Below are 11539 nucleotides of genomic sequence, written 5' to 3' on the forward strand. Positions count from 1 at the left end.
TTCCGACAGCTCGTCATCCTCAGCTTCTAACTCAAGAATAGCCTTTAGCAGTTCTGGTTTTCTGAGTTTGTCTGAGACATCCAGACCCAACTCTCTTGCAAGCTCCAACAATTTCGGTTTGCGCAACGACTTCAAATCCATGGCTGCTCTGAATGCTGCTTTCTCTACTGCTTACTATTGTCTTGCCGCAAACTAACCCGGCAGCAACGACAACCACAATTACCAGCTCTGTTTCTAACACTAACAAAAGCCTGGCAAAGCTCAGAAGAAGAAAGTCCCGCACTCACCAAACCTCGCAGTCAAGAGTTCAGCGCAGTCGTTCCGCTGCAGGCAACCAGTCATCACACAGGGCTCGTTGCACTGCTCCCGGATCGTCGATGAGCTGCTCAGCATACAGTCAACTGCATATCTTCGCTGCTGGCCTCCGTTGTCGCGATCTCACCGCTGGCAGACAGTTGTTTGAATCCCACCGATGGCAACGGTTGTTGTGGTCGCACCGATGGTACGACCTGTTGGGAACTCGGCGCTGACGCCCGTGGTTGCACCTGGGTCGCAAGCCCCAAGGGTAGCGTTGGCCTGGCGGCCTGGGGTACAACTGGAAGCATCCGAAGGTCCCGGCAAAGCATGAGTCGACTGGTAACAACAAAACAACTTGTTTATTTTAACATCGCAAAGAGTTGGCGGTCAGGTTGACCGAAGTAGAGAGACGGGAGTGCACTTTACTCAACAGAAGAAATCGGAGCCCTCTTTTTGGCGTCCGGGGGCAGCTGTTTTTATACTCTCGCAGTTGAGGGCAAGAAGGAACCCCTCAATAGACGAGCACGTGATTGTACAATGGGATAAGGTGACGCATACTGTCGTAGCGCCGCTGGTCGGGCACAAAGACTGGGAGGAGAAGGTAACTTCTACTCTCGTAGCGCCTCTGGTCGGGCACAATGACTGGGAGGAGAAGGTAACTTCTACTCTCGTAGCGCCTCTGGTCGGGCACAAAGGCACATACACACACACACGCACATGAAGACACGTGGCATCGGAACATGCCTGGACGCGCTTGGCGGGGAGCGTAGCGGCGACGCCGAACGGGCCAAAATGTCTGCCGCTTTGTTGCAGTCGCGCCGGCTAAACCGCGCGTCGTAGGCGAAACGTAACACAGCGCATCCGCTAACCTTCACTGCCTTGTGCTTCTCGCGCGCACAGAGAAGATACGCCTGCGGTAGGGAGGATTCGTTCCTTAAGTCAAAGCAGCCGCTTCTTTCCTATCTTCCAGGATGAAGCGTCTGCTGGCAGGCGCACGGTGCCGAGGGCAGCAAAATTAATGCACATATTCTGCGCAACGCTCTATCAGCACGTGTATTGAGGTACACCTGCGCAGGTGTGCATGAACCTCGAAAGCGCTCTGCTTAAAATACTTCGTGCTGCCACGAGTACTACGAGAAACAAGTAACACTTAAGCAACATGTGTTTTAATATGCACAAAAGCAAGTTGCTACTGAACGCGAACTATGTATTCATAACGTACGTTCTACGTGCCGCAAATGCACCATATACGCTTTCAAAAGCAGGAATCGCTGACCTGCAAGGCCTTCATTGTACAGATTCTGGAACGCATCGGTTTCGGCCTGCGATCGCACTTTAGCATGATTCCGCCAAAAAGGGCAAAATTTCCCGCGGATATTCCTTCCTCCGTTAATCGCGTAGTGTGCGCGCCGCACTTTCGTCCAGATGATTACGAGTTCAACGCCGACTTACTGAAGTCGTGTGGAGTGCCTTTCAAACCAATGCTTTCCCGTAGCGCTGTTCCGTCGGTCTTGCCTGCATTCTCCGAAGCGCATGAACAACTACTGCAGTTGTTCATCAGTGCGGCATTCAGTTTTCACGAAGGAAAAGCTACAAATGTGCGAATACGTGCTACTATGACATACAGTTTCCGTCGTAGTAGTACGCAACGACGCCGGCAGCGCGAACCCTCAGCAGCAGCAAGTCACGTTCATCACTGCTTAAATAGCTGAAATCGAGCCCAGCATCGCGAGCCAATGTGTCGTTGTCAGGGTCGTCCATTGCAAGGAGCGTCAAAGTTGGCGTCATAAAATGAAGAACCAGCTTATCGTCGCGCGCTTTCCCTTCCGCTAGTCACCATAGTTCCGCCTTCGCGCTGCTGTCGGCTGTCTTGGCTCTGTTTCTGGCCGCGCATTTGTGTTTTGCGCAGAAAAGCCATAGCGCCGTCTGCTGCCGCCGTTTTACTCACCGACGGCGCAACGTCACTATGAGACCATGACGTCAACGCTCCTTGATCGGAGGGCGGGCCATTTGAACTGCGCTAGAGGTACGCGGACGCTTCAGAACGCATTTTTCTCTTAAAATAAGTCTCTTCTTCGCATGAAACAAGCGTTTCGAGGTTTCTGGGATGGTCTTTCAACAGTCCACGTTGACTTAATATTAACCTTTAGTGTCCCTTTAACAGCAGGATGGAAAACCAAGAAGCTCAAGCTACTGTTCTAGAGAATTCTTGCCGCGAAAGCGCCTTTCGCGCCGCGCGTTCTGAAGCGCGCCGCCTTGCGCGCGCTTATTTCCGCAAGTGATGACGTACTTTAAGCGTTTAATTGCCCAAAACGGTTTATTTCTACAAACCGCCGATGTCAATGCTTATCTGCAAAAACCAGGGTGACCACGAGCCACCATCCGTGGCAGCACCGACCTCGCATTTTTGTAACTGGCGCGTACAACAAACCATACAATGAAATTCTGAGCGTAACGCGAAATCTTTGAAATTAAAATAAGCCCTTATTAACTAACAAACGAAAAAAAATTATCGAGCTCTATTAATAAGCAAGAAAATTATGAGCCCCAATTCGGCAATTACTACCTCTTAATGGGCACTCGATTGGATCGCTGTCTGAAGTTCTTCGGGCCTAGCCAAGCGCAACAGAGGGCGCCAGGCGTACGCTGCCCTTTGTCGTCGTCTGCCACTTTGTGTGCCCGCGGCTTCCTTTCCCGTCCCCGAAGGGGAGGCCGCCAATGCGGGAAGAATCGCCAGTCTCCCTTTGCCCTCACTCTCGTGGCGCATTCCACTGCAGTGACTCTCCGACTAGCCCTGTTCGTACACGCATATCTCAGCCCGGTTGAACCGTTCAACCGCAGAGACGCGTCCTGTCTTGTTAGGCGTCGCCTCCGTTTCCTCAACCGCCACAACGAACCTCTCGAAGTTCTGCACGATGGCCGGTTTCCTTGTGTTACGGGCTGCGGTGTGTCGTCTTTCTGGATTTCACGCTGCGCCGAATACTCGGCTTGTTTTAACTGGCACCGTGTGAAAAATTTTTCCCATGCCAGGCGGTGACCGAATGTGCCTTTGAAATCCTTGAGCATCGGGTTACTGCCCTGCTTGGCCGCCATGGCATTCTCCTCTCCTTCTGACACTTACGGAGCGTCGCTCAAGTGCGGAGGTATGAGTGAGTTTTTCAGCGCCTCCTTGCCCTCTTTGAGGCTGCTTAAAGGGGCCCTGAACCACCTTTCTCTGAAGCCTCAAAGGCACCTGCGGAAGAGTTTTGTACCTTCCATGAACATATAATCAAAAGACTTTTTTTAAAAGACCTAGCAGGAGCGTAGATATCACGAGAGGAATATTTATTTCTCTCATTCCTCCTCAACATCATCCGTTTCGACGAAGGAAGGCGGAGCCTATAGTGATGCCCCACCCACGGCGTCACGTCACCAGGCTTCAATGTTGTGCTATTTCTTCTTCTGGGTCTTCACCGCAAAAATCAGGAAACGACGACGAAGCCGGACATCGTGATGATGAAAAAAGAAAAGAATGCATTCACTTCAATGGTACATGGTTGTGACTCTTCTCCGAGTCTCGTGCGGTTCTGATAAACACGGGGACCAGGACGACCTTAAATAACACCCTGGTGGTCTTGAGGTCGTCGACGTCTTCTTCGGGAGCCTGTGGAAGTAGGTCCTCCCGTCGAAGACCTCCTGCTCTTCGGGTCTTCTTTCCTTTGTCCTTCCCTTTGTGTCAGCTCGGGGAATAAAAGGGGTGACGCTGTTTCGGAGGAGAGGGCAATTATGTCGACATGGGCACGCCCGCTTGAACGCTTCTCACACTTGACAGATCGATCATAACACTACTTTGGGCACACATAGTTGAAACGAAGGGTTCATATCCCGGCAGTCTTAAGGTGGCTGATAAGTTCGGTTCACAGATGACCAGTATAAGAAAGTGGTTTTCAAAGACGAGCTGCCGGAAATCCGAAATACGTGACCTCAGGCCTCTCGTATTCCATTGTATTATGAAGGCGCTTCTGACATCATCCCGGAACTATCGGTGTTGTTGTCGATGAGCCATGGTTCTGCTGAAAAAGTTCTCAAGCACTAGACTTCTTAAGGATCGCGATAACCGGATTGCACTTGCAACGCACTTCGAGCTGTTGGCGTCTGTAGCTTGTCCAGAAGAACACGAATAGCACGCATCAAAGAGTTGATCATGGTAACAATTTGACGATTTTGGTCCGTGAACCTGTCAGGAACAGACAAAGTGTCCCTTGCTGTACAAGTCTGATCTCGCTCAGCAGGTGCTTGTAGCCTCGGGAGTTAAGGCCAAGCATCAGCTGCCGCGCTGTTCGATGCTCCTTTGTCGTTAAAACTGACGGCGTTTCGCCTGTGCGGGAGAGGAGGTGGTTTATGTGGCTCGGGTTTTACAGCGGCTTTGTTGTTTGGGTGAAGAAAAGCCAGGCAGACGCTGGTGCCTGGTACGCACAAATTACACATTTAGCTGAGCTTGCTTAATCAGGCTGAAGTCTGATCCCGCCGATTCCACTGCTCGCGCACCCTCAGCGTGCTGGGCATGTCCTCGTCGTCTTTTGTGACCGGACCACTGTGGCACGTAGTGGCGTGCCACAGGGCCCCCCTTCAAGAGCGGAAGCCGGACGAATGGCGAAGCGCGGATGGCTGTGGAGCGAAAAGCACGCGACGAGTAGGACTGGCCTGATCGGGAGGGAATAAGACAGCAGAACTGGCTAAAGCGTCATAGTCCCAGGAGGCAGGCTTTGGGTCCAACGTCGGAGGAAGGGCGCAAATCTTGGCGCCAGTGTCGACGAGAAAGCGGACTTTGGTGGCACGTCGATGACGTGGAAAAGGCGACTGGATCTGGGGCTGGGAACAGTGGCTGCCGTCAGTGTTCGGTTCAACTGTTTCCCGCGTAGGAGCAGGACTGGCGCCACTGGTTTGCGCGAGAGCCATAGCGACGGTGATACCAGCAAAGCGTAACGGGAGGAGGAAAAGGGCGTCCAGAGTAACCGGGGCGGCGAGGCCGTGACGAAGAACGCGGCCGGCGTGTTCGGATGGCAGTGACCTCAGCTGTCAATCGCGCTAGTTGCCGTGTAAGCTCCTCGTTACCTTCGAGTAGATGCGCATAACTGTCGCCAGCAGCTGCACCGTGGGACGGAGGGTCAAGAGGGCGATGAACTGTGGCCACGGAGGGAAAACCGACATCCATAATCTTGTCGGCCAACTGAGCCAGAGATTTCAGCGCCGAGTATGAAGACGCGGTCAGGATAATGCGCAGCTGTGGTGTAAGGCGCTGCAGGAAAAGTTCCCGGAGAAGTGCGCTGCCGGTTGAAGGAGCCAGGTCTCCAGCCAAGGCTTGCATGCGACGTAATAAGTCTATTGGCTTGCGGTCGCCGAGCTCCTCCAATGTAAGAAGTTACTGTAATCGATGCCACTCTGTTTCAGTGGTGCGCCGGAATAGCGTCGCCTTAAGGTAGTCATAAGGGGCGGTCGATGTGCGGGGAGCGTAGAACATCGCGAACAATCGCAGCAATAATAGGTGGAAGCGCTCCAGCGACGTGGTCGAACGTGGTCATCTGCGAACTGTAGCGGTGGCCGCGGAACAAGGGTTTGATGTTAAGGAACCAGAGTTCCGAGTCCGACGAACAGGACTCCGGGAGCTTGAGAGTGGAGACCTAGGGATCGCGGGGTGGTGGCGTTGACGACAGTACTTGATCGGGAGAAACCGAGGCCATGACTGACTGGATAGAAGGCGCACTGTGAAGACAGCAGGGCTCGAGCTCCTTGCGGCGGTAGGGCCAGCGAAGTGGCTCAAGCACCCTGAGCTGTTACCGATGACGCGAAGTCCGGAGTCACCAATTTGTGCGTGAAGAAAAACCAGACAGACGCTGGTGCCTGCTGTCCACAAATTATATCTTTAGCCGAGCCCGCTCAATGAGGCGTTCGCCTGATTCTGCCGATTCCACTCCTCGCGACCAGTCATCGTGCCGGGCTTGTCCTCGTTGTCTTTTGTGACCGGACCATTGTGGCACTAGTAGTGCGCTACATGAAGTTCTTGATCGGCGTCGGCGATGTGACCGTCGTCGCTTACAAGATGTTGCTGCTTCTCGGTGAGTCCCCAGGTGTCTCTAACCATGTGCTTCAATATTGCCATTTTTTTCGAATCAAAGGGCATTCCTTCGAGCAGGCATGGTGAGCCCTGCTACAATTTGTGCATTTCAGCACACTGGCCTCGCACGTGTTAATTGTGTGGGGCCCAGTGCATCGAGAACACGCGGCAGTGTTTTTGCATACACTACTCACATGACCCCACTTCATGCAATTCCAGCACTGCAGCGGTTTTGGTATTAAAGGACGAACTGCGTGTCGGAAGTGGCCCACCTTTACATGCGATAGGAGGGATTCGCCCTTAAATATGATCTTTACATACTGTGACGTGCCGAGACGAAACGCGTTTGCGATGTCGGTGTTTTCTGTAGCTGGCTTGATTAAGATCTACAGATCGCGGTCGGCAGTGGTCTCGTCAACAAAGTAAATTACGCCAGTACTGAATTCTTTGCCCGGCGGAATATGAGGGCGGACCTTCATCATGTCAAGTTCCATGACTTTGCACAAAGAAACCAACGCAGCCGCGTGTTCAACATAAACTGCTAGGACGTTCTTACGGTGTTTACCCTGATGTCTTTTATTTGATTCGGAACCAGCGCCTGTAGATGTGAAGACACGGCTTGCCTGTTGAGGCGTCTGGCGAGAAAAGGACGGGGAGTACCTCGTTATTCCGCGACGATTTCATGGTGGACGCATTCAAATTCGATGATGGGCTGAGAAACCTTCATTTTGCTTTACGGCTCCGCGCTAGCTCGAAGGTTAAAAATTAAATTATGGGGTTTTCCGTGCCAAATTCACTTTATGATTATGAGGCACGCCGTAGGGAAGGACTCCGGAAATTTCGACCACCTGGAGATCTTTAACGTGCCTCTAAATCTAAGTACACGGGTGTTTTCGCATTTCGCCCACATCGAAATGTGGTCGCCATGGCTGGGATTCTATCCCGCGACCTCGTGCCCAGCAGCCGAACACCATAGCCACTGAGCAACCACGGCGGGTAGCTCGAAGGTGTCACAGTCAGTAGAAAGTCAGCAAGTCAGGAGAAACAGGAGTCTAGATAAGAGCCTATTGCATACTTCCTCATGTGTTTCGCGTAAAGGTCATGCAAGCGCTGTCGTTCCAGCGGTTCACTTAGCGTCGTATCCACGAAAAACACAAGCCTTCATTGAAAATTATCACAAACTTTGTAAGGCACGTCTCTTTGGTCAAATCCGCCGCCTTCGCTGTGTGGTCCAGCAGATGCTCAGCTTGATTGACGCACGACTGCTAGTGGTATAGCCCAGCTATTTAGACGAAGGTCCCTCACTCCCACTCGCATTACCTCTGGGCCCTTCCTTGCCTTTGGCATTGACGTAACCTGCTTGTCAAGCACGTGCTGGCAGTGAGACGGTCTCACACCTCACGCGGGTCTGCATCACCTTTCTGCGTAGAAACGGGTGTACTCGTCCGCGTTCGGTAACCTGCATAGCCGTGCGCTTCCCGTGCAGAGGGTTCCGGCCTCTAGGCATTTCTAGTCGCTCTATACTACACTAAAGCTGTACAAGTCTCGCTCCATTGAGTTTCGACGTACATTTACGCAATAGGCCTCAAAAGATCTGGGTCCGCACTTTGTAACGATTACTTAAATTCTCCCGTCCTTTTCACACTTCGTCCACAACTTGCACAATTAACCTTTGGCTATCTCCAAGATTGGCTTCTCTAGGTGGGATGGAAGATAAAGGATGGCGTCGGAGAAAAGATACCTCAAGAAATACGGGCTTTGCTTAGTTTTTTTTTTTTAGCGACGGTGGGCTTATAAGGCAAACTGTGACGGCGTTGGGCGACAATAGACAGTTTTAGCAGAGCGTTTGCTTGCGCTTCGCTCCGCACACGTTTCACGCGCACCGGTGGCTGCACAGAATGCATTGATTTCGCTTATCTAACAAGAGCGTCTTCCAGAGATGCCACTGGCGTGCTCTCAGCTTGGCGGTAAAACGTCCCACGTTCCACGTCCCACGTTCCGCTGCCGCTATGTGTGCTGTACGCACGCGCGTAGTGTTCCCAGTAGCGTTTTGCTGAGCGGCTGCGTGCCAATTGTTGTGATAGGCCGGTCTGAGCGGAGCGGACCGTAAACGCTCTGCTAAAACTCTCTAATTTGACAGTAGCGCTAGCCTTCGTCGTTTAAGCCTTCATCCTTTAACATCTGAACTCAATAAAATCTGGCCTCAATACGGCGCACTCGCTAGCGTGTGTAGCAAGCCAAACTCCCTTCAACATGCAGCAGCCAGCCCAGTTCAGCACACTCCTGAAGCCCGAACCTACCAGTTTTGCCTTTGATCTTCTTTGTCTTCCGTAGAGAATGAAAGTGCAAGCTGGCTACAAGGTGGCATGGATATTACTAGATGCGGGAGATGTATGAAAACGACCAACAAGGCTGGTTCGTCACTATGTTAGCGAGGAGCTGCGCTTGCCAACAAGCTTCTAGGAAGAGCGGAGTGAGTGAGCGGAGTCGCTTCGTCGCATGTACAGCGCGTGCGCGACCCTATCGGCACCCGAACATCGCGTGTTTGCTTCGCCTTGTCCTTCGGAACGCGCTGCGCGAAGAATAAACGACAGCTTGTCGAGCCAATCAGAAGCACTTGATCGCCGTGCGACGCGCTTCTCCCCTCTTCGATTTGTCATAGCGGGCAGACAGGCAGGATGCAAAGATCCCTCGGCGTGACCTCCTTTTCGGCGCATTTCTTCTGCAGGCGACAGCTGGTGGTCATGCACGGCTAGTAGCTGTTTTCGAAGCAGCTCATATCGCTTAATTTGCGCCCTCGGTACTCTAGTCGACAGACGCGTGCTGCGGGGCTACGCGATAGCTTTGCCTTCCATCTATGGCGCGATTGCAGCGGGCAGCAACTTGGCATCAAAATGCCCTCAAACACAAGGTTTCACTGTATCGAGCGCGAAATATGCACTGATTGCATTCACACGTAAAGTTGTGACGCCATACCCAGTCTTCATTACTGGACACACCATCCGTCTTTGAAAGACGATTCGACTCTTGGAAGTAATAATCGACCGAAATGTTTCCTGGAGCCCTCACTGCGCGTACCTGAAGAAAGAAACTGTTGTTGATTTTCCATGTAGTGAGATTCATGTGCGGTAAACTATGGGGCACATCTGCACGCTCCACGCTTCTGTTGTACAGAGCTCTGTTTGTAGAATTTCTATGCTACAGACTTCCAGTATTGTCCAGTACGTGCAAGTCAAATGCTCGCTCATCGGAGAGCGTACAGGGCCAAGCACTGCGCACGTGTTTAGGACTGCTGCGCATCAACATCTGCAACAATCGTGCTCGTCAAATATCTTTGCATCCAAACATACGTTGCTGTGGATTGTCTCAGGGCGCGTATTCCTCATCTATCCCGCGTCCCCCGAAATCACTTGGCGTTCTTACCCGCGCAGATGCCTGATGCCACGTTTTCTGAAGTTATCATTACCCATCCAGATTGTCTTCCATAAGGTTGCACACCAGAAGCAAGGCCTTCATTCCCCTAGTGGTGTCTCCAACAGCCTCAGGCGCGCCTCTTCCGGGTGTGAAGAAAAGGGCCAAGCATCCAAACAGAGCACTGAAACAGATGACGCTGCTATTAAGGAATGAGACATGCGAGGGATACGCATCTATACTGCTGGTTCGGTCTCATCTACGAGCTCTTCAGATGCCGTTGTCATTCCGGCTACGAAAACTACAATCAAATTCAAACTTTCACACATGACAACATCAACGGCGGAAAAGCTTGCTGACCTGCATGCTGCTGTAAAATACCTCCTACACAGTGCTCGGGAATAAATCATCTTTTGCGACATAAAGGCAGCACGTCACAGTCTGCATTTTACCCTGTATCATAGGACTCATGAGCAGCTGGCATACGAGATAAGAGAGGACCACCATCAAGCTATAACTAATGACATGAAATTATATTTCATTGTCTGCCTAGACATACAAGCATTCCGGCTAATGACCTCGCCAACGAAGCCACCCGGTCCGCCCTCGTAGAAGCCAGACCAGTTCCAATCCCCTTATCCAGAACCGACTGTGCAAGAGTGCTTCATTTCGTGGCTATTTCGTGGTTAAACCTATGAAACACAAATATTAGTTTTCTCCCAATCTCCCAAAGTATTCATAGGCTTGGTCCATTCCTAAAGCTGCAAGTGCCATCGAAAGCTTCCCTCTCTGAGGCTGCAGCATTGTGCCGCCTGTGGCTCGGGGCGACATTTACAAAAGCTTACTCACCGCATCTGAATTGGGAATACGCCCATGTGTGAATCTGGTGGAACTACAGAAGCAATTGAACACCTCTTATGTCTTTGTTCCCTGTACGATGTCGAGCGTGAAGCTCTCTGGACAGCCTTGAAGCGACTGGACTCTAGACCATTTTCGGAAATCAAGATCCTTGGTCCATGACCGTACGCATCGATGGCACAGAAAGCCACGAAAGCGTTCTTGCAATACCTCAAGTCTACAGGTCTTGGCGACCGCTGGCGACACTGGGTCTTGGCGACCCAGTGTCAGGCCAGCCCAATTACAAGAAAGTACGAATATGCGAGTCCTCCCTCACAGCCACGGATATGCTTTCGGAGCAGCAGAAGGATCCATGGATTGTTGCTATGCTGGCTTTTCTGTCAGACCCATCAGCGCCTTCTACTGGCCGTGCATTGCGTCGCCAAGCACACCACTTCGCTGTTCGTGACGGGCTGCTGTACCGCCATAGCTACCTCTCGGACGGGCGCAAATGGTTACTTGTGGTTCCTCGGCATCTACGTTCGGACATATGTGCAGCGTTTGACGATGACCCGCAATGCGCACATGCAGGAGTACTAAAAACATGCGCGTGCCTGCGAATTCGTTATTACTGGCGCGGGATGTACCGATTCGTCCGCCAATATGTCCGCTCCTGCCTCGCCTGCCAACGCCGGAAGAATACCCCTCATGCCTTAGCTGCTCCACTGCAACCATTGCCTTGTCCAGGACGGGCCTTTGACCGGGTCGGAGTTGATCTTTATGGGCTCCTTCCGAATACTTCAGATGGCAACCGCTGGGTGATAGTGGCGATAGACCATCTCACACGCTACGCCGAAACTTCGCCTCTTCCCAACGCATCTGCGCGCGATGTTGCCGGGT

This window comes from Dermacentor variabilis, chromosome 2 (genome assembly GCF_050947875.1).
Source record: "Dermacentor variabilis isolate Ectoservices chromosome 2, ASM5094787v1, whole genome shotgun sequence".
Taxonomy (NCBI): Eukaryota; Metazoa; Arthropoda; class Arachnida; order Ixodida; family Ixodidae; genus Dermacentor; species Dermacentor variabilis.